This window comes from Protobothrops mucrosquamatus, unplaced genomic scaffold, assembly GCF_001527695.2.
Source record: "Protobothrops mucrosquamatus isolate PMUCROS unplaced genomic scaffold, P.Mucros_1.0 scaffold758, whole genome shotgun sequence".
Classification (NCBI taxonomy): Eukaryota; Metazoa; Chordata; class Lepidosauria; order Squamata; family Viperidae; genus Protobothrops; species Protobothrops mucrosquamatus.
In genome coordinates, this window is record NW_015387028.1 from 638,214 (window position 1) to 663,407 (window position 25,194).

Genomic DNA, 25,194 nt, shown 5'->3' on the forward strand with positions numbered 1-25,194 from the left:
ACCAGAATAATTGAAGAATTGAAGACCAGTTTGGAGCAGGCTATTCTAAATAGCAAAGTGGGCTATATGAAGAACACAGAAGTAATATGTATTTTTTTTTCTTGTGGAAACAGCTTTTTAAAAATATCCCTTTATGGTGGTTTAGCCGAGAGTAAATTTCACCACAGAATCAATCACAGCCTTGGGCTAGAATAAACTCAGACCAAATATGGTTTTCAGAAGAAACCAAAATGCGGGGATGAGGGTGTTGGATTGTAGATACAGCTTTATTTTAGATTTCTCTAGATACTCATTTCAATAAGGCCATTGACATGAAAGTGACCTATCATCAGCTACCTAGGTTATTTCAGGATTCTTCTATTGAAGTAGAAACGTCTGCATATTTAAACATGTGGCCTTTTATTTTCTTTAATGTATAAATATACAGGAGTCCTTTTGTTTACAATAATGCAGGGCATTCTATTATTAAGAAACATATTCTCAAGTTTTCAGTCTTATAAATCATTTTTCTGCTGTTTTTCCACTGTGGACTGCATCATGTGCAACATCAGCTTTTTTTTCCCTCCCTTCCTTCCTTCCTTCCTTCCTTCCTTCCTTCCTTCCTCCCTCCCTCCCTCCCTCCCTCCCTTCTCCCATGCCAATGGGAGTCTAATCTTTCACTCTCCTCTATGGAAGAAGAGATCTTGTGGAAGGGTTACAACAAGATATCTTATTTCCCTGCCACTTTCAACAGCTTTTCAGTTAAAGCCTCAACTGCCAAGCTACTGCATCTTTTGATCTAGTTTCATGCTACCTTCTAGTGTAGAATCTTTGCTCTTGAGCTTGACAATTTCATCATTTCAAGGAAAGCAGCTGTCAGAAGATATCACTGTCAAAAACACATAGCTTCTCAAGGTATCCTGGAGCAATTCCATGAAGGAGCAGGAAGTTTAACACTGGAGCCTTTGATGTCATATAATTCTCCATAGATTAATAAGAGAGCGAGAAAAGAGAGCCATTTCCTTAAGAAGCCATTTCCTTAAGAATGCTTCCCCCCCCCCTCCTTAGCTATTCAAGAGGATCCTCTTCTACCTACAAAGGACAAAATAAGGTTTCTGTCTGCAAAATGAAATATAATGTTAATTAAAGACAAAGACGATTATCCAGGTCCATTAAAATGTTCCATTATTGAATTTCAGTGCAATGAAAAAGTTGTACAAGGACATACTGTTATAAAATCCCCATATGTTCCCTTTTTAAAAAATATTTTATAAAGGATTAAAGGAAAAAATATAAATAGTACAAATGTAGAAGAATATAAAAATAGATAATATGAATTTAAAAACACTTAAAAACAGCAAAATTCTGGTGGATAGCTAGCAGATCTAAACTCTCATAGCTAATATACTTTAGGACATTATATGAAAGTTTATTATAGTATATAACATTTCATATCCATATTTTAATCAAAATATATCTCTGTTAAACTGTAAACTGGCTGACACAATAAATTTGTTAAAGCAAAACAGGGATAAAGAAAGTGAAAGTGTATGCAATAAACAATACTTTAAGGCAAATGTGTAGATTGCCTGTAGATTATAAGGCGATTCCCTATATATTTTTTAAAAACCTGCCTGGATCATTCAGCAAATCTAAAAAGGAAACTGCTATCCTAGTAGTATTGTTCATGATTCTGTAGTTTGTTTACCAAACCATGATTAACATAAAAATGACTTAGTGCGATGTGAACCCATTGCTGACACCCTTCCCCACACATTTACTCAAAGGCTCACTGTTCTTAAATAGAGCTTAATCAGATCAATGTGTGTTATTTAATTGCAACTGAAAAGTTCAAAATATTTTTCTCTTCCCACTTATTCCTGGGAAATGTTTGTTTAATTTTGCTTTTTAGATTCTACAGTCAGATGATATTCAACAAATCTGAATGTCACCAAGCACACACACACACATACACACAAACACACACAACCCCCACCACCACTTAACATGTTGATGTTCTAAAGCAGGGGTGTCAAACTGCTGGCCCGCGGGCTGGATGCATCATGGCAAAACTGCGCCCACCCCATTGCCGGCAATGGAAAAAAAGTCATGATACGTCACGACATGTCACGTGACGTTGCGAGTTTGACACCCCTGTTCTAAAGAATTAGTTCTTCAAGCGCAACCAAGAGATCTTTTCATATATTTTTCCGTTTACAGCTTAAGGTTAGCTTGAGCACTCTTGTAACCAAGTGCTTTTCTAGTTTTGATGAGTGACATTTTTTCAGACATATTTGCTCTGTCTCAGTTTTGCTTACTGAGTAAAGCTGTTTCTTTTGTCCCTGTACCTTAAGAGGTCAGTAAAAGCTCTCCAGAAATAAATTCATTAATTGGTGTGTGTGTAGGGGGGGAACAGAACATTGGCATAATGTATTCAGTGCAATAAATAGTATGCACAGATTTCAATTTATACTAAACTGAATTTTTGTTTTTTTGGGGGGGAAATCTCAAATAACTGATTCAAACAAAAATGGAAAGAATATTCTTAAATTCTGTGCAGTACTGGTATCAACATCCAAGACAACATACCAGATATTACCCTATCTACAGGAATGTCCAGTACTCAAAAGATGAAATTAGAGAAGCACATCATTTATTATCGAGTTGGAAAGCTACAGGAATTTATTAAATTTAAACATGACAAAAAACAAAAGAAGAATCAGTGAAAGTTCTATATTATTATACTATGGTTCCATGTTAGGTTCCGTAATAGACAAGATTTCTCAATCATAGTGTGATAGCTAATATAGGGAATGGCACAATGACCAACAGATTGGAAGAGTTTAGTTTACTTGTTAGAAAAAAAAATCCAATCTGTTCCATGGCCAGGTAAATGATCACAGGATGCCTGCTTGAAGTGGAGGCAGAATTTATTTGAAAGCAAAGGAAATGCTGTCAAAGATAGCCACAAGCTCAGAAGGTTGAAAGTAATAGTATTTATAATAATAATGGACTTTAATAGTTAGGTATGTTAGATATTAAAGTGAGGTGTTCTTGCTCTGGGGATATGCAGATCTTTTCCAAGGAGTGGAATTTTATGTGGGGTTTGGCTTCAGGGTTTAACTTGAGGAGCTGGTGCCAGGGAGTAGTATTGTGATAAAAGATTTCCCTTATCTTAAGGGACTTTTGTTTTATGATTGTTTTGCCAGCATTGCCTGACTCCCTAGAAAGATGCATTTAATCAGTAGCAGCCCAACTATCAATGCAGGTGGAAATGTTTTAAGAGGTTTTTTATATTTTTATTTTGAGGATGCCAGTGGACCAGGGGTGATTGGAGCAGATATGTGGCTTGGCTAGCAGAGATACCATGAAGGTTTTTACATTCAAACAGTCTCTCCTTTGTGCGAAACCAAAATTTTGCAGTGGTGTGTCAGTTTGGGCAACACTTCCTTGCCTGGCTTAAACAGGAAAGGTTACATTGGGTGACACAGCATGAGACCATGGCAATTGTTATTAGACTTAGTGCCCTTAAGAAAAAAAAAGTTTTAACCATATGAGGTAAGCCATGAAAAGTCCAAGAACCAGGGATTGTACTCTATATGTTGGCTCAGGGTTTTTCAAATTTGGATGTTTCCTTCAATCAACTGGGAGTTCTCAGACAAGATGAAGCATTTACTTTCTTCTTTCTTGCTCCAGAGTGATAAAGAGGGAGGGGGGAAAATCACTCCTCACATACGAGAATTCAGAGTTGCAGGTGTAAGGTCTTCTGCCGACTTTAATCAGAATAAATGTAGCCTTGAATGTGAGAATGAATATAACCCAACTCAATCAGTCTGACAATGAAACTGTTAAAATTGGTAGCATGGTCAAAACATAGATCACAAATGAACATTGGAGTGTTTGATAAATCTTGTCTATTTGGAGAATAATTCGTGATAAAGATGAAAGAACTTGTCTAGTACAAATGGTAGGAGGTCAGAATTCAATTAAGGTAAGTTTTTTTTAAAGGGCTGATTTATTGGAAACATTTAAGTGATAGTCTCAAACCTCATGAGCTATCAGATGGTCATATGCACTGCATGAGACAATGGTATGATTGAATATCTGCAAAAACCACTATTAAAGTACTATACTGTGTTAGAACAATCTCAGTTGCAGCAAGAATTAAGTGCTGGAGAAATAAACTTCACTGTTCTTAATACTTCGTCTTAGCTTACAGAGGTGGTCTTGTGAGTCGTGAAACAAGGAAAGATGTCTCAAATGGTAATTTTCTCTAACAAGTTGAGCTTACGGTTAATTATGAACAATGTTGCGGAATACAGCAGGCATATCAAAAAGCATGAAAAATAAATTTGATTGATAGGCCATACAGTATACTGAAGATCTTAAATATAGTTAAATCATCCAAATTCTATCATCCTTAATTGTACCCCATATTTAAGATACACACACACACACAAATATAATAATAAAGTTGGCATTTAATCTTAGAACAGTCAGTGTAGAAAAGACTAGTTGAAGAGCATTCTGTAGAATAAATAAGTATCAAAGACTTTAGTGGTGCTGGGTTGACAAGAGTTTTTCTTGAAGAGCTGAACCTATCATTTGTTTATCATTCATTCATTCATTTAAGAGCAAAATTGATCATTTATTAACTTTAAGGATCAAGGTTACAAGTGATTCAAATATGAAAGGAAAGCATGTTGGTCTGTAAAAGAGACCTTTAAATATAAACTGTATGCCATTAAGAATCCCAGCTGATGTCATAGCTTAAATGTGATTTTATGTGATGCAGTTAAATCTTGCAGAACAGCTTTGACTTAAATTGGAAATTTAGAGAGTTTATTTCTTTGCATCTTCAACTAAATTATTAAACAAACTGACTTTCTGTAAAACACTCAGTGAATAAGCCATTAGAAATTTGATGAGAAAGTTACATTGCTAGAATAAAACTGGCAAGGGTTGAAGTTTATAATGTAATTGCTGAATTGTTGAATATGTCCAAACTTGACAATGTAACTTGTCATATGTCAGGCTCTATCATTCTATGTCTACCAGGGGTCTTCAAACATGGCCCTTTTATGACTTGTGGACTTCAACTCCCAGAATTCCTCAGCCAGGCATGCTGGTTGAGGAATTCTGGGAGTTGAAGTCCGCAAGTCATAAAAGGGCCAAGTTTGAAGACCTCTGGTCTAAGCTATTCACGTGCCTTCTTCTTCTTCAAGGTCCTGCAAAGTGTAGGTAAGCAATTAGACGCTGTAGTAGGAATATATTCAAAAGTATACAGCTGAGTACAGGTAGTCCTTGACTTATGACCACAATTGACCCCAAAATTTCTGTTGCTAACTGAAACATTTGTTAAGTGAGTTTTTCCCCATTTCATAACCTTTCTTGCCACAGTTCTTATGGTACCATCACGGTAATTGTTAAGTTAGTAACACAGTTGTTAAGTGAATCGGGCTTCCCCTTTGACTTTGCTTGTCAGAAGGTTGCAAAAGTTGATCCCATGACCCTGGGACACTGCAACCATCATAAATATGAGTCAGTTGCCAAGCATCCAAATCTTGATCACATGGCCATAAGAATGCTGCAACAGTTGTAAGTGTGGAAAATGGTCATAAGTCACATTTTTTCAGTGCCATTGCAACTTTGAGCGGTCACTAAATGATCTGTTATAAGTCGAGGACTACCCGTATAGATCTCAAGGTTTTTAAAAAACAGAAGTTACTGGAAACACTGCTGAGAAATTCAAAGGTCCCAACTTTCAAGAGCAACTTGTGAGGGAGAGATGAGAAAGCAGATAAGCCTGTACTTGTCTCAAAAGGAAAACCTCACATTAAGTTCATTAAGGTTATGATGGATGAAATAATTGCTCAATTAAAGGACAAATAATGGTGGAGCTGTTATAGTATGAATCATTTAGCAAAAATGAATGATGGAAGCATTAAAAAGAAATGCAAAATGATAACTTTATATCTAATTTACCTATTCAAAATCGAGAGTAACTTTAGGTACTGTATGTAATCACCCTCAAGCAAAATGCAGTTTTGCAAACCTCACTTTAATTTTAAGTGTATTGTTCAAAATATATACTGTAGTCAAACAAATCATTATGTCCCATGCAGGTGGTCTTTACTTGATGTCCATTCATATGACAGTGACCATTTAAAGTTATAATGATACTGAACAAAGGGACTTATGATCATCCTCAGAGTTCCAGCCATTTTAGCACCCTCACAATGACATGAACAAAATTTGGATTCTTAGCAACCACCTCGCACATATGGCCAGTTGCAGCATCCTGTAGCAATATAATTGTCATTTGTAACCTTCCTTGCCAGCTTCCCACAAGCAAAGTCAATGGGGAAGCCAGCAGGGAAGGTTGCAAGTCACTTGGATAAGGAACTCCCACCCACACCTCACTGGCCTTTCATCCCTCACATATTGTGCCCTCCTTTCCCCCCTTCCCCTGCATGGACCACATGCTCCTTATCCCATGCAATAGAATTGTTCGTGTGATAGCCTATGCCAGGCTTTCAGGGGCTCCCCCCTGGGGTTCCCACACACTCTTTACCTGGGACTGCCCCTACTTCCCATTTCACAACTCTGATTAAGCATCTTGGGGTTACAGCGCTCTGTGTCTTGGGGTTACAACAGCAACCAGGATTACCTGGATTGTTGTCTCAAAGTGATGCAGTCATGTGACTACACACTTTATGCTGTCATAACTTGAGGACTTCCTGCAGTTCCTACTGTACCAATAAGGGTTGCATATGGCAAGAAGTCATTTTCAAAACTGAATTATTTAAAAAACAAAACAAAACTGTATTCTTCAATGTAGGTAGCTGGGTATAGCTAGTGCATACCCTGAAGCACGAGGGAGTGACCATAAAAGATTTCACCCTTAATAAGATAATTTAGGCTTAGATCCAGGTTTGGGTAACAGGCATTGGGCACCTCTGTGTCTGAGTAACTTTATTGTTGCCTAAGCCAGCCGATCTAAGTATTTGTGAAAGTAGACATAGCCAATCCAACATAAAAGAGGAAGAAAATGGCTTCTTAACCTTTTTCCTTATGGGTTGAAAAATGACTTTGTTCCTTTTTTGCTTCACTTAGAAAAATGGCCTGGTGTTTGTTGTTGTTGTTGTTGTTTAAAAAAAACTAGTTTGCTTATATGAGGAAAAGCAAGTGAAGGGAAATTCCCAGTAGACACGCAAATGAAATGGTCTCTTCAGAAAGCAATAATTTGGACTGTACCACCATAATAGAGACGTGATAAATAAATCTTGTTTTAAAAAATGGGCACAACATGGCAAGGATCTTTTGACACTGGGTCCCAGTTGACAGTGGGACCCTGAAACACAAAACAGCATAACTTAAACACTAAGTTGTACTTACGTTTAACAGATTTCCCTCAGGTTTCAATACTTTTTCATATGTTATATAAGAGATATAAGATTTTCAATAATTAAATGCAAAGTATAGACAGTCCCCAGCTTCCTGATGAATGCTCTCGAGTGGCCAGCATTGTAGCAATACTCTGTATATTCACATGATACATTTTTAGTTTCACACTTAAAACATGAGGAGACATATAAGTAGGCATAATACTTTGAGTCAGCTAAACCTTTTACTTGATTCTATGGATTAGACGAGAGCTAAAATGTTTCAATAGAATTGCTCAATGTAAAGTAGAGAAGCTCATTGTAAAGATTATGGAAGACAAGTGCAAAACCAAGAATGATAAAAAAAAAAAGGACCAACACTTTAAACTTAAAAAAAGTTGTCATTGAAACAGGCCTCTTAATTAAAATTAGCAAATACTGTAGTTTTATACTGAAAGAAATGATGATGATGATGATGATGATGATGATGATGATGATGATGATGATGATGATGATGATAATGTTGCATTCTAAATTTGTCCTATTAAATTTTGGAAGCTGCTGCCAAAATCATCCAGTTTTTTTTAACATAATTAGATGAGAAATAACATGAAGGTGCACATCAGCCACGAAAAGGATTTCTGTTTATATAGTGATTTATATTTTCTAGTCCTTCTGCCAAGCAAGTGTCAGGAAGTACAAATAATGGAATTATGTGCATGTTTCTCCCTGTCTTCTAATAAATTTTGGCAGAGAAAATAAAAAGAAGGAAAGGAAAGGAAAGGAAAGGAGAGGAGAGGAGAGGAGAGGAGAAGAAAGAAAGAAAGAAAGAAAGAAAGAAAGAAAGAAAGAAAGAAAGAAAGAAAGAAAGAAAGAAAGAAAGAAAGGAGAAAAAATTTAATTCAGATGATATACACTGTCATGAATCTTCAGCAAAAGCAATAAGAAAGAGTGATGTGCTTGAGAAGTTGCATAGTTTGAATAGTAAAATGGTAAAAAAAATAATCATTTTAATCAAGCTAATTTAATCAACCTTGTTCTAATGCATGGCTCACTCACAGAACTTCACTATTTGCTTATTTTCTGCTGCCATATCTAGGCATGAATGACATTACCTAAAATACAATACAAACCATTAAAATTGAGATACTAGGCTCCTTTCTATAATATAATTCTTATTAAAACTTTTAAACAAGAAGGTAAAAGCTAACAGAAAGTAATGGACAATAAGGAAGAAAAAGAAAAAAAGAAAAAGAAGTTAATCAGAGAAAAAGCAAAAAATGCAAGAAAAGGGGAAAAGTTGTAGAAAAATAGAAAAGAAAGAAAAAAGTATAAAGAAGTGGTTTATGATATTCTTCACAGTAGTTATAAATACAAAAATATTTTCACCTTTCTCTCTAAAGATCTACATACTCTACTTTCTAGAACATATCCTGTCTAATTATCAAAACAGTAAGTCACAAGTTTTTTTTTTCATTTTCTAACAATAAATCCATAAGAGGCTCCCAATCAGCAATAAATGTAGATTTTTTTCTCTAATTAAAGAAGTTAAATTATCCATTTCAACAAAATATGTCAATTTCACTACTCATTCTTCCATAGATGGTAGTATCAAAACTTTCCATCTTTGTACATATAATAATCTCGCTTCTATGATCATATATTGAAATAATCCTCCATGGCTTTTTTCTAATTATTGTCCATTAGTCCTAAAAGGAAAAGTTCTGACTTCAATTGAATATTAATTTTAAACTCCTCTCTATCAAAGCATGTATTTGGTTTCATTTTTTTTTTAGCATTTTTTAGATGCCCACCAAGCATGACAAAATGTCCCTTCAGGTTGTTCACATTTCCAACATAATTTGAAACGCCTTTATACATTCTAGACATTTTCTCTGGAGTCACGTATAAAACAATACATCATTTTATAAAAATACTCTTTCAGATTATAATACTATCTAACACTATTTCAGCCCTGTTAATCACATATTTTTCTAACTGATCTTTTGTATATTATAACCACAATTCTTAACCCATTTTATCATGCACCCTTTAACCTGGTCTTTCTCCATTTCAAATTTCAACAAACGTTTGTACATTTTAGCAATTACATGTTCATCATCAGTATACAATTGTTTTTCAACTTTTGACTTACTTTGATTCATTTGAGTTTATCTTCGACTTCTGACTAGTCAATTTATGACCATTTGGACTTACAACAACTTTGGAATGGGTGGTCCCCCTTTGGCAAGCATCCTGTATTTATGACCAGTTGCAGCTTCAAACAGTCATGTGACCATGATTCATGAAGGATACCATCTTGGAATGTCTGCAGAATTAATGCGAATTAACTCTTTGAACAATTTGATGGCACCATTACAGCTCTAAACTTTTATTCGTAGACTTGGATGTAAGTCCCAGTGAAGTCATTTTGAACAGACACCTATAGAATTGCATCATTCGATTTGAAACATGCATTTCTCACACTGAATGCCTGTTTTCGTATATGGCATCTATCCGATGCCACCCATATAAAAACACTCATTGCAAGTCCAACTTCAAGAAGCAATCCCCCAAAAGTCTCAAATAACTTTTATGGTATTTGAGATCCTTTAAAACCTACTGTTAGCATTAAGTATCTTAAATGCATTTGGAAAATGCCTTTCAGTCAAAATGCATACGGTATGACTATATCATGTGAGCAAGTGATCATTTTTATGCATTTATAAAAATCAATCCTATCCAAATCAAAATAATATTAGGAAGAAAAAGGAATCTATTTAAAAATGGCACAGCAAAAAAATTAAAAGAAGAGGATATTCCTATTCTTTTCCTGTGTGCAGCAGTGCAGTACAGTAAAGAAATTGACTAGTGCATGGAAAACCTTATAGCATAAAGCAGTGGTTCTCAACCTTTTTAATGCCGCGACCCCCAACCGGTCGTTAAGTCGAGGACTAAACTGGTCGTAAGTCGAGGACTAAACTGGCCATAAGTCGAGGACTACCCAACCGGTCATAAGTCGAGGACTTTCCCTGCCCAGGAGCGCCGCGCATGCGTGGTTCCGCCCCCTGCGCCGGCCGAGGCGTAGCTGGCAAGTGGCAGAGACGGAGCAGGCCGACCACCAGCTGGCCCAGCTCAAGGGAGGTAAGGCACCCGCCAGAAAAGGGGAAAAAATGGCGGACAGCCTTGCTTGGCGACCCCCGTGAAATGGTCGATCGACCCCAAATGGGGTCGCGACCCATAGGTTGAGAACCGCTGGCATAAAGCAATGCTTAGGAAGTATTTGAGTAATAGGATCCTTGCCAAATACCTTTTATTTATTAAAGACACGTAAGAGTGCAGATTGAAATGGCCATGTTTATTCCAGCCAAGGCTGCTATACTGAGTTTCTACAGCGTGCTATTATATAAAAATTATAGGCCCTGAGCCTCTCACGTTTTGTTGCGAGTTTTCTCAAGGCCAGGAGGCCCTGCTTACTTTCTTCTACAGTGTATAGTATATCCGATGGAGATTAGATAGCAAAGACAGAGAAAGGGCATAATTTATTTCATGGGTAAGAAAACAAACAATATTTGGTTCCTTCTTTTGGCTACTGTATGTAGAAAGGAAGCCTAAAATCAACAAGAATGCTTTTGGCCATAAAATTATAAGGCAAGAAAATGAATTTAGATAACTCCATGAACCTTAATTGCATGTTTGTAAAGTTACAGACAGACTGAGCTTTTGCTCAAATATAGCTTAAGGTCAAATATCTTGGCACAATCTTCCTCCAACCCAGTGCCCTCCGTACATGTTAGTTAAAATTCCCATTTTCTTTGCACTTTCTGAGTACACTTGTGAACACATCCAGAAGGCACTGGACCAGAGAAGATTGCCATAAGAGACGAAACCCCATTTTTCCTTGGCCTCTCCCAATTTGCTATGGGGTGACACATGAGGAGATAGCACTCTTCTTGGGATAATTGTGGGATGAATTTCTTCAGAGGCAACATTTAGTAGCAGAATGGAAAATGAAGCAAATCATATATGCAAGATGTGGTTACACACCAGGTAAATCCTCAGGGTATTGGTTTTTTATTATACACATCACACATAAAAAGTAGACAGAACTTCAACTGCATCGCTTTGCTGCCATCTTGATTTTTTTAAACATATCTTGCAGGCATCCCACTCACTCTGCTTATTTATTATTATTTATTAAATTTATATGCTGCCCAACTTAGGAACTGGGTATATCTGGTCTAATGAAGAGAAGGACTAGGGGTGACATGATAGCGGTCTTCCAATATTTGAGGAGCTGCTACAAAGAAGAGGGGGTCAAGCTATTCTCCAAAGCATCTGAAGGCAGAACAAGAAGCAATGGATGGAAATTTACCATGCTGACTGGGGAATTCTGGGAGCTGAAGTCCACAAATCTTAAAGTTGGCAAAGTTGGACACACTTCTGCTCTAAAATAATGAACACTTATGGACAAAAAGAGACCTTAATTGTGGAAGGCCTGCCCATGCTACCTGGTGTTGCTCGCTTACTCTTAGCATAACTAGAAGTGGGAGGATTGCTCCGCAATGAACTTTGCTATGGAATTTACTATCAGTTTCTGTATGTCAGCTCTTTAGAAAAGCCCTAAAGTGAGAAATGTTTTCTTTAAAGAAAAAGTGGCCAAGTGCAATTTATTTTAGTCTGTTGTTGATTTTAACTGCTTTTGGCTGTTTTTTTTTTTATTTTTCTGTTGGTTCTTAGTTCATTCTGGCTTCAGTTTTGTGCTGTTTATGTTTTATTATTATTATTCTAAGCTACCTTGATAGAGTTTTAACCTTAGAGGCAACCTATTAAAAATTTTAAATAATCAACCAATTGATTGAGTGATATCTTGTATGTTCTACTCATTGCTGTTTGTTTGATTTTGAGCATCTTCATTATACAGATTGAAGCAAAAAGGTTAGGAGGGAGAGTAGAGCGGGAAAGACAAAGGTTTTGTTAAAACTGTAATTTGGCTGAAAATGTGATGGCTTGATCTGAGCATTACTTTATACAATCATTTCTCAACACAGTGCATTCTAGACACTGTAGATCAGACATGTCAAACTCGCGACATCACGTGACATCACACAACGTATCAGGACGGTTTTGCCATTGCCGGCAATGGGGTGGGCGCGGCTTCTGGATGATGCATCTGGCCCGCGGGCTGGCAGTTTGACACCCCTGCGGTAGATGATTGTTATTTATTTGATTTATTTCTTGTCTTGCTCCTAATGGCAAGATCAGGCTACAAGTCTCAGAATTTTCAACCATGCAAATCCATTGTATAATAAATACAATGCATACAGTGGCATCTATAGGCGTGTATGTTGTAAAAAAGAAAGAAAGAAAGATGGAAGACATGATGGTGAGGTCAAAGCCCTGTCCCATTTGTACGGGTATTGACATTGCATGAATATACAAATAAGCAGGGTTGCTATCGTATTGTAATTGCCATCTTGACTATTTTGTTTTATGGATTTTGCTGCTTTATCTGTTGGAGTATGTGAAAGCGTAGGTGTATGCATGTATGTGTATGTGTGCATGTGTGCATGTGTGTGTATAAAATAAATTATGTATTATGTATAGACCACACTAGGTTTTATGCTGCTATCAACATAGATGCATGCAGGCTCAGACATCAATCCATACATTCAGAGTCAGCATATGTGTCTCCAATTTCTCCCTCTGAGATTTTTTTTAAAAAAATGATTTTTTAAAAATACTTTTATTAGAATATTACAATGCAACATTTTTTTAAAAAAATGAAAAGAAAACCAAGAAAATGAGAAAGAAAGGGAAGAAAGGGAAGAAAACATGGAATTTTGACTTCTACCCTTCTTTCTATTCAATAATTTCCACTTACTCTTTTCCCTCCCTCTTTAACTCTTTTTAATCACATAAAGATCTGACTCTTTTTAAACCAGGGGAAGAATCCAGCAATCCATGGATTAAAAGCAGGAAAAAGTGGAGTTTATAATTTTTCTAGCCACCCCTAAAATTATAGCTGTAATTTCTAAGAAGCCAGAGAAGAGCAGGTAATTGAAACAGAGGAACTGTTGCTTCAGAAAAATGACACTCTACTTCTATTAGGTTTTCAATTTCTGTGTGACACCAAGCTTTATTGTCTATAACTCTCTGTATAAATTAGCAAATTATGTTTCAGTCTTTATTCATACTTCAAGCTATGGATGAAGCAATTTGTTTCTGTTAGAAACATCTTGTGATGTGTAATAATATTTGGATCTCTTTCTTCATAAGTTTGTGGATATTTGAGCAGAGGGAAGTAATTTTTAGTAAATTACCGCCATCTTGTGGTCTGTGTTTAGTGTTATATTTTCTTTTGACTTTTTAAAATTTAATTTGCAACCTTCTGTTCTACTATGATCTGGACAGCCCTGACGTCTATTTTCTCCAACACTGAATGTTTGCATTTTAATATTTCAAGTAAGGTTGCCTTTAGTTTTTTAAATTAAAGCTTTATTTTATTTATCCCCTTTGAAGGGAAAGAGGATCTTTTAGATAACACATCTCTATACCAGGGGTCTTCAAACTTAGCCCTTTTATGACTTGTGGACTTCAACTCCCAGAATTCCTCAGCCAGCATGCCTGGCTGAGGAATTCTGGGAGTTGAAGTCCACAAGTCATAAAAGGACAGTTTGAAGACCCCTGCTCTATACGTTATAGCTAGTAGATAGTGTTCTACCAATGTCAACTTTTCATATCATAGTTTGACCTTTTGATCATCAGAAAGACAACACAGAATATGAGAGCCCTATTTCTCTCATACACCAAAATATGTGTATAGATGCTCTAGAACAGGGCTCCCCAACTCCCGATGCACGGGGTCTAGATTGCTCACACTCCCCATCACCACTGCCATCACTGCTGCCTGTCCATGGAGCCAGAAAGGTTGGGGACCACTGCTCTAAAAAATAGATAATAGCAGCAGAATTAGTTGCTCACCCAAAAGCAGGAAGAAGGTGTAAATATTCAAACAGCTTCAAAAACAGAAACCTCCAGTCTTCCATCCATTTCAGTGGTCTGCTACAGGCATTATATGCTAACCGTCATGTTTTATGCAAGCCATGTTCTTTTTTAACCATGGTTTCTTCAATAAGCCAAGATCAATCTTGAGACAAAATAATCACTACTTGTTTGACCAGTTACTGCTTTGAGTATTTCTTCTGCATTAAAAGTCTTCCATCACTTTTTTGATGGGGCATTGAGGTTCTTATGCATATCACAGGTGCCAAAAGTATGTTAGAAGTAAGTCTTCATCCTGGTTCATCCAAGCCGGGAATAAATAAGCAAACATGGCAACTGCTTTGGGAAGAAGGTTACAGTTTATTGCAGAAGACAGATGGTCTTGCAAGAAGCAGCAGAGGAGAGGAAAGAGTGAGCACATGGGCAGATGGTCTTTTTATACCCTCTAGCCCTGCCTGGAAGTTTCCTGTTCCTGTGGCATGAACTTTGAGGCTATTTCTGAGTGTTTTTCTAGGCCTTGATATCTGTGGTTTAATCCCATTAACATATCCTGCTTCCCAGGTGATGGGGCTAATGGCTCTTAAGAGCTTCTTTTGTCTTGAGATCCCTGGCTCCAAACTACCTGATGGTTCCACATCTGCATATGTATAAGACTAGCTAATGCCCTGGGCAAAGAGATGAGGCCAGGTTTGGTTTCTGCTTTTCAAAAAAATGCTTTTAAAAATCCTTTTGGTGAACAATATTTTTTTCCTGCCTTTTTAATATTTCCTTCTCTGGGTTAACTTCCCACAAGTATAAGCCAGAGACAATATACCTCTTTACAGCTTCTTATTGTGATCTTAGATCGAGAGGGAGGTAGGAATCTGGATCCTTTTATATCAGGGGAATTGGGAAGATTCTTAAGAAACTCTTTTAATTTTTTAAAACCTTGAGATATGTGTGTGTGTGTGTGTGTGTGTGTGTGTGTGTCTTCAAATCTTTTTTTTAACTCCTGGACAAGTTCCTGCAGTTTTTCTTGGCAAGACTTTGTGGAAGTGGTTTACTCTTGACTTCTTCCCAGGGCTAAGACAGAGTGACTTGCCTAGCTTTGTGCCCAGATGGGTTCATTCCCCAGACAATTCCAGAACTCATAGTCTTCCAGTTTCTAGCCTCATGCCTTAACCATTATAAGAAACAGGCTGTCTAATGGTTCCTGGCCCGATTTATCTTGGGAACGTGACGCTTAGCATTCTGAAGAACATCTGATGAGCCAATGGACATTGTGCATCCTGATGCATATTAAAAACCGTAAAAACTTATATATATTTGTTTACCTCTTTCTCTCCTGGCTTTTTCCCTAGGTAACTCCTTATATGGCCTAGGCCAGGGGTAGGCAGCCTTGGCTCTTTTATGACTGGTGGACTTCCAACTCCCAGAATTCCTGAGTCAGCATACCATAGCTGGCTCAGGAATTCTGGGAGTTGAAGTCCACGAGTCATAAAAGAGCCAAGGTTGCCTACCCCTGGCCTAGGCAGAGCTAGCTATTAGGGAAGTGAGGGCACTCTTTCAGGCCACTTGTTTGGATTAGTATAAAAAGGCAGCATTTGTTTATTTATGCTTCTTCCTTTTTTATTATTGTTGGTTTGGCTTCAGGAAAAAGCATTTTTGAAAGTTGCTTTTATCTCAGATGCCAAAGTAATACCACTTGGCCAGCTGTGCACACTCTATGTTGTGTCTTAAAGAGGCAGACAGTTTGAAGCAAAATGTTTTGGGCAGGATCTTGGACTTGGAAGAAATAACAAGTGAAAGTCCACAGTCTTTTCTTACCACAGAAACAACCTCAGATGTCTTTCGTGGGAAAGTGGCTGGCTTTTGCATGAGATACCTGGATTATCTATTGTGGTGCAAGTAATTCTCATAACAGATTCTTCCTTTAAAAAAGAAAAAGGATGAAACTGCATAGATTTTTATTTTTTTCAGATGTAGAAGTTGTGTCCAGCTAGGATGACTCACAAGCAATTAGCAACATGCAAATAATATTCTCAACTAAAAGGAAACCTCCCTAGAATTGCATGCCTTGCCATTTTGTGGCATTTTTTTTCTTCATTCCTAAAGGGGAGTAAATAAGGGAAAGAAAGCAAGAAAAGAGCCACAGGAGAGAAACTGATGGACTTTTGGCTAAACTACAGCCAATCAGTCAGCAATCATTACGAGCAAGTGTCTTGCAAAAGAAATACAAATTAATTCACATAAAACAAAATAAACACCACGCCGCTACCCCCAAAAAAACATCCAACCCCAGCTGCACAGTGTAGCTTGTATAATATATGAAGGAGGGTAAGATTTGTACATCCCAAGGGATTCCAGCTCTGTGAGCTTACTGCACAAAAATGCAGGCTCCAGCTATAAACACGCTGACGGGAAAGACCAAAAAATCTTTCTCAACATACCAGGGGAGCTGTATAAGTGATTGCAGCCTACAGCTTCCCAGGCTGCTCTCACAAATATCAGAATATCCACGGCTGTTTTGTTGGTTGTTCTCCAAGGCTGCAATGCCCTCTGTGCTGCACTCGGGATGGGCAGAAAAAGGAGACAAGATAAATCAAAACACATTCCGTTATTGAATGCTGAGATAATATTTTGGTAGGGGCTTTTGAAAAGGCCTCTCCAGATGTTTGATTTGGCAGAGAGGGATTTCAGCAGACACTTTTCTTGCAACTCAAAGCTACAAAGTTCAGTTCCCATTTTACAAAAAGCAAGGGACTGATCCCATTTCCACACCACAGAATGGAATTATTCCAACTAAAAAAATGCAGATAACTTACTGGCAAGAGAGGTTTTTAACGTTCCTGTGTTTTTTAAGTTCATCTAATACTATTTTCAATCATCCCATTTGCCTCCTAGCACAGATATAGCCAACCTGGTGCCCATGGGCACCTATGTTCTAGCTCAGTGATGGCAAACCTATGGCACGCAGAGTTCGCCAGAGTAGCGAGCACATGGTATTTGGAAGTAACAGGGCAGGAAGAGAGCGAGCAAGCGATGTCGGCCCCCTGGGGATGCCCCAGAGATGGCGAGGGACTGGCCCCGGCCACGCTCACCCAGTCTGCCGTGACCACTGCAGCCACGCCCACCCAGTGGGCCACACACCCCGCCCCCCAAGGGCACCACAATGCTGATGCAGCCCTGGCACTATGCGATAAATAAGTGGGTTTTGGGTTGCAGTTTGGGCACTTGGTCTCTAAAAGGTTCGCCATCACTGTTCTAGCAGATACTCCTTTAGTAGCCTCCAGATTCCCTGCTCCATCTGATTTCAATTTATTTTTACATTCTTCACTTTAAAGAATTAAATGGGAAGCTGGCATGTTGCGAAGGCTAGACTGCCAAGCACACACTTACTTAACCAGAACATCTCTAGGGTCCACGTAAATTCCAAAGGAATCCTTAAAACATGTAACTATTCAGCCGGAGTCTTGTACTTTATTTGGAAAGTAAATCTCAAAAGCTCTAGAAAAAAGTCAAGGTTCAGTAGGGAATTAGAATGTGTAATAGGAAGCATTCTCACCAGTTTGCTTTCTGGTAAATGTATATTGTGCCCACATCCACCATGCTGGTCATTATTTTTTCACCAGTTCCTTATTAAAATGTATAGCAAAATGTAAAGCAGTTCACAAATGCTAACATCAGCTGCCTATTAGAAGAGAGAAGTCAGAGTCTCAATAATGTCGCTGGAGATACAATAGATTCTGAAATCATTGAGCTTATTTCTGATTGTTCAGTAATAGTTCGGCCTTCTTTAAAATCAAGCCTTGTGCTAGCACTTAGACTTATATACTGCTTCACAGTGCTTTACAACCCTCTCTGAATGGTTTACAAATATCAGCGCATAGATCCCAGCAATCTGGGTCCTCATTTTACTGGCCTCAGAAGGATGGAAGGCTGAATCAACCTTGAGCTGGTCAGGATCGAACTCCTGGCTGTGGGTAGAATTAGCCTGCAATACTGCATTCTAACTACTGTGCCATCATGGCTCACTATAATCTTGTTGACCTCAGTCTTTGGCAGATTGATTTTCTCTGCTCCAGTTTTGAAATGTTCTCCTTGACTTCTATGTATTCAATCTGTTTCTGCAATTACCTCACCATCTGAAAACAGTGCAATGTTACCTAGTTATGCTGATGATTACGGTGGAGTTAATAAAGCTTATACTCATTGCAAACCCAGGGAGCATCAGCGGAGGTCTTTGCAGTGGTTCAAACATGGCTCCAATCTCCAAACATCTGCTGATCTGGGAAGTTCCATGAACTTATTCCCAACACTATTCTAGTTTATTTGAAATTAGAGCAAAGCTGGAGTTTTCCTTTGTAGTGCTTCAATTCTGTGGAGCTTGTGGATGGACCTTTTTCCCACTGGTAGCAATTCTTATCCCACTTCCTTCCTCCTGACCTCAAGACAGCCATTGGTGTATAATCCGTACCGTTTCATCATCTTGTTCCACATGTTCATCTGAATACATGGCTTAGAAGGCATCTTGCTCTCTCCAGCCACTACAGAAACATGCAGCTATAATCTCTGAGTAAAGCATATGGTTGGAGTAATGCTGATATACTTGCATTTCATAAGTGCAGCTGGTAAGAAGCTTTTAAATGCAGCTGAAAAATCATGCTTTTGTGGTCAGAAGCTGCCCCTCACATAACATTCCATTTTTTTTCCCCTGTGGTTGACCAGGTTGCAGGATAGTGATTGAATTATATATTTTACATTTTCCTTCTGGTCATTTAGAGGGTACATTGTTCAGCTTTGGTTTTCTTCAAATTCTCCATGTTTCAAGACTAGCAAAAAAGCATAATCAGAGGTCAACTTCCAGCTGTTTTGAGAGGAATTGTAAAAATGTTGTGGTATGGAAGAGCCATACACGTTTCATGTATTAAATAAAAGGTCCAGTCATATTTAGTCTGACACATTTTTACATGGTATAGAGACAGTAAAGTGCAAAGCTACATTTGCCAAATAACAGTGTACATGGCAGTATGGCACAAATCGTGTTATTGCCCCAGTAGGCTATAATAAAAGGAAGTTCTGAATCCGCTTGCCACCAAATGAAACACAGGAAAAACTATAGAAGAGTATTTCATATTTTGTGTGCCCATTTTTTGTGTAGTTGGTTGAAAGTCTTGCCCTTTTTGTTTGGGGGGGGGGGAAACATTGTACCCATTAACAGCCAAAATCCTTTCAAATCACATTCTTTTCAGTCTACTGATTCACTCTCCTGATTAATTCATATCTGAAACTACCATACAAGGTCTCCTGAGTTATAATCCTTAGCAAGAGAATCCAAGGCACCCTGCAGGCCTATATCCACAGTTCAGAGACCCAGATGGTTCAGAGGGAATTTTAGTAAATAATGAACTTCAGACCTTATCAAAAGTTAGATCTAAGCTCAGGTAGTGGTCTTCTCGTCATTTCTGATTGGGGATAATGGGAATTAAGCATCTGAAGGGTCATAGCTTGGGAAACCTATTATAAAAACAGATTAAATCAACATCATTTTGCAAACTTCTCAGTGGTTCAAGTGGAATACTGCAATTTTGCCTGCCTTTCTTTCTTTCTTTCTTTCTTTCTTTCTTTCTTTCTTTCTTTCATCAGAATAGAGCTGGAAGGGACCTTGAAAGTCTTCTAGTCCAACCCCCTGCTCAAGCAGGAGACCCTATACCATTTCAGACAAGTGACTGTCCAGTCTCTTCTTAAAAACCTCCAGTGGTGAAGTACCCACAACTTCTTAAGGCCAACTGTTCCACTGGTTAATTGTCCCCATTGTTAGGAAGTTTCTCTTTAATTCCAGGTTGCTTCTCTCCTTGATTAGTTTCCATCCATTGTTTCCTGTCTTGCCTTCTGGTGCTTTGGAAAATAAGTTGACCACCTCTTCTTTGTGGCAGCCTCTCAAATACTGGAGTACAGCTATCGTGTCACCCCTAGTCCTTCTTCTTTTCTTCTGGACCGTACCAAATACCCATCTAGCCCCGCATCCTATGTAAAAAAAAGTGGCCTATCAGATATATTCAGGAAGCTCACAAAACTCACATGGACTAGAGAATGATCACCGTTTTCTATTCTTGATCCCTAGCAGCTTGCATATAAGATATCAAAGGGGTAACCGGCCATCAAAACTCGTGGTCAATGATAGCTTAAAATTGTCCAGTTCCCTTTAAAAAGTATATAAATTGATGGTTTTCACCACCTTTAATTGCAACAAATTCCACTTTAATAATGGCTTGGCAATCATATTTGTCTTTTTACAGTGCAGCATCACCAACTAACAAGTCAATGAATCTGAGACAATAATTTTAGAGCAGACGAAATACAGAGTCAGACTACATCCTGCAGAATGTTCAAAGGATCTTGAGGAACCAACATATATATTACCATGGCTTATAATAACATTTTAAATGCTTATTCTAAAATCTAAAAATCTTGCCTCTGTAGAGGCACATTCACAGTTGCCATTTTAACCATTTTAAGCACACCTTGTAGACATCCCAACCCAGGTGTATTAGAAACCAGCTAAAAGATACGGCTTGGAGTTACGCACAAGCATATACAGATAATCCTCAACTTACAACCACAGTTGAGTCCAAATTTTTTGTTGCTGAGACATTTGTTAGGTGAGTTTTGCCCCATTTTACAATGTTTCTTGCCACATTTGTTAAGTGAATCACTGGAATTGTTACATTAGTAACATGGTTGTTAAGTGAGTCTGGCTTTCCCAGTGCCTTTGCTTGTCAGAAGGTCGCAAAAGGGGATCACATGATCCCGGGACACGACAACCATAATAAATATGAATCAGTTACTGAGCGTCTGAATTTTGACCACGTACCCATGGGGATGCTGCAATGGTCATCAGTGTGAAAAATGGTTGTAAGTCACTTTTTCCAGTGCCATTGTAACTTCGAACAGTCACTAAACAAACTGTTGTAAGTCAAGGATTCTTTGTTCGCCATTGAGAAAAATGACTCACTCACTCCTGTCTACCTTTATAAGAAGTAATCCCATCTGGGTTGAAACCAAAACATTTTTTTTCTTACTCTAATTTCAGTGGCACTAAAGGTAGAACCTTGAACTCATGTCATGTATCCAAAAATACAGCACAGAAACAAATACAAAGAAGGGAAGGGCTTCATATTTGTCCTCTTTTCTCCTAACCTCCATGTTTTTACCAGTATTTTGTACAGAATCTATAACCATCCGAGTTGCAAATGTGTGGCCTAAGTACAATCAAGGAATAGCCATTTGCAAGACATATGTATGACATTATATATCACACAAAAACACACACAGTAACTTATGCCTAGTACAAGTAGAGTCCACAAATGCATGGAAATCTGTTATGGTAATAGTGGGTATGATTGCTTTTCATTCATTCATTGCATATATTACTGTACTTCAGAAGAGCAGTAATTGTTTCCATTTCAACAATCCTCTCCAGGGGACTTCTGTCCTTCTGATGCACAGCTGTTATAGATACCTTCTACATGAATATTGACAGCAGCTGGTCAGTTTAGGATTAGATACTGCAAGGGTCTCTTTTTTTCTGATAGTGTCTCCAAATTACTTGTTTAAACACGGAAGGTCTTTTCAGCACGAGTGATCTAAGCAAAACTTCCACAAATGAGCTTATCTTTTCAAGGTCATGTCTTACTACTAAAGGGAAAGATTATTCATCCAGGTTTAAGATCAGCTCTTGGTATTCTTCCTCTGTACAAACCATGCCATGTTCCTTTGTGAAAGTAAACTAATGGAGACAACTATTCCCTTACGGACCTCTAATTTTATTTGCTTATTTTAAAAATATTGTGCCAAGGGCTGTGTAGACTTGCCTGTTTTTATTGTATTTACCCCAGAAATTGCTTTTCTTGTTTATGTCTTGAATTCCTATTATATTTTCTCATTAAAACTGTCTGAAATGAGCAGAAAGCCAAATGGATTTCAGATTTTGCCATCACAAACACAAGAAACACATGAAAGTCCAATTGCCTCCTGAAAAAAGCACCTTTGGGACAACCATACCTGGATGACTGAGAACCTCCATAGACAATTTGCCATCAGATTTTGATTTCAGTCTTAAACCTAAGCATTCAGATGCAGTCTGGATGCCAGCTTTATTGCCTTATCCCCATCATATTATGAATGTGATCATTGCCTTTCATATATTCTTTCTCTGTTTCCTTCCTTCACTCTTCATGTGCTATACTACTTCCTATAGCAGCTATAGGAAGATGTTAGATATATAAATAATCACCACAAGTAAGAAAAGTTAAGTTGCTCTAACTGCAAATAGCCTGAAAATAAAATCAGAACTCTGAACACATAAGATTTAAAACAGGCATGTCCAATATGTGGCTGTATGCAGCCCAGGACAGATAGTAAAGTAGCCCCACAAGAGAATTTAAAAAAGAAAAAGAAAATTAAAAGAAGTTCCTAATTTATCTACATTAACTATATTATATATTTTATATGCGGTTCAAGGCAATTCTTCCTCACTCAATGCGGCTCAGACAAGCCAAAGGTTTGGACAATCATGATATTGTCTAGGTATACATTGGATTTTAAAATATGTACATTATAATGCAGGAAGAGAGAGAGAAAGCATTACTATTATATATTTAGATGTTATGATGTTTAGATATGTAATAGTTATATATCCAGTGATAACATCTGTAATAAGAAACAAAGATCAATTATAACACAGAATAGAATAAAAGAAAATTAATAAGATAAATTTCAAAAAGAGCAAATCATGGTTTTACATCAAAGAGAAGACAAAACAAAACAAAAAACTTCCAGACAGTGAGATATATGAGAATGTGGTTCAGACTCCAACAGGAAATGGTGGGAGCACTTAGACTTTTAAATTCAGATTATACAAACTAGACTAGACTGAACTAAAAAATACAGGAAACAATTCTGCACTAGATAATTAGACAGTTTCTTGGCAAAGTCTTCTGGTGGGCCTTTTTTTTCCTTCCATCACTAATTCACAAAACTTCATGAATACTTTTTCCTGAAATGAAAAAGAATTATATATAATGGCATAGATCAAGTACTGATGTTTTTACAGGAAATAGATGAATAAGTAGCATGTCTGCAGACTATTGACAAGGACAGACATCTGCACAGAATATCACCTGGTATGTAAAAAAAAAAAAAGACAAATCTCCAACAACTCATTTTAGAGAAAAAAAAACCATTTGGAATTAACGGTTTAAAGGAACAGTAGGATCTAGTTGACAAGCTATACTGTATATTTAAGATATATCATGCATGTCTAATATAAGTGGATAAAATAATATAGAAGGAAATGGAAATTATAAATAAACATAACATACTTCCCAGTTTTTCAGTATTCAATTCTTGAGGCATAAATCACAAAGTAAATGATGGGATACACTTTGAGAGCGGAGCTAGATTTCAGTAAAGTTTAAATAGTCCATGAACAAAAACAAGCTTTTAGCCAGATTTAGAAATACAGTATCTATGTTTGCCTCACTGGATATAGGTTATTGTCCAAATTGGATTCTGGTGCTGGGAGTGTACAATTTGCCTTGTCATCTCATCAGGAGCCAAAATTGCAAAAGATAAGTTAAATGAGTGAAATAATAATACTTAAAAATAAAGCCTGAAAGCAGAATGAATAAATTGAATAAAGCTGCATTACTTACAAGAGACTTATCCCCCACCGGACATGTTGTGGTCCAACAAAATTCAACTAAATTTGTTAAAAACCAGCGTATAACTACCATCCCATCTCCAACTTCCCCTTTGGGGGGGGGAAGTTGCTGAGATGATGGTGCAACAATTACACAGATCTGTGAAAGATATACATTATCTGGATCTGTGGCAGTGGTAGATTTAGGCTTGGACATGGGAAGGAATCTGCACTGGTTTCCCTCAAAGATGACATGTGGTAGGACTTGGATAAAAGTCTTTGTCTTGCTGAACCTTGCAATCGTTTTTGATACTGTCAAACATATCATTCCTCTGGACTACTTATAAAGGTTGGGAGTTGGAGGCATTATATTATGATGGTTTTGCTCCTTCATGAGATGCAGTTAAAGAGAAGTCAAGACTCTTGGATGCTCTATTATGAGATGCCTCAGGGATTTGTTCTTTTCCCACACTATGTTTCACTTCAACATGAAGGTGGTAGAAGAGATGATATAGGCAGTTATTGTACTGGTAGGTGACACCCACTGCTGTGGGAGCTGCCAGGTTGTTTTAACAATTGTTATTTAAAGTTTTAAACAAGTAGACAAAAACTAACACAAACTGATAAGTAGTAAGCAGGGAGAAAGAAAAAGAAAGAAATAAAAAAAGCAAAAAGTGTAAGAAAAGAATAAAAGTTTAAAAAAATAGAAAAGAAAGAAAAAAGTACGAAGAAGTAGCTTGATATTCGTCACCACAGATGATATAATAATAATAATAATAATAATAATAATAATAATAATAATAATAATAATAATAATAATAATAATAATGATGATGATGATGATGATGATGATGATGATGATGATGATGATGATAAAGTTGGAAGGGACCTTGGAGGTCATCTAGTCCAACCCCCTGCTCAGGCAGGAAACCGTATACCATTTCGGACAAATGGCTGTCCAGTTTCTTCTTAAAAACTTCCAGTGTTGGTGCATTCACCGCTTCTGGAGGCAGGTTGTTCCACTGGTTAATTGTTCTAACTGTCAGGAAGTTTCTCCTTAGTTCTAGGTTGCTTCTCTCCTTGATTAGTTTCCATCCGTTGCTTCTTGTCCTGCCTTCAGGCGCTTTGGAAAATAGCTTGACT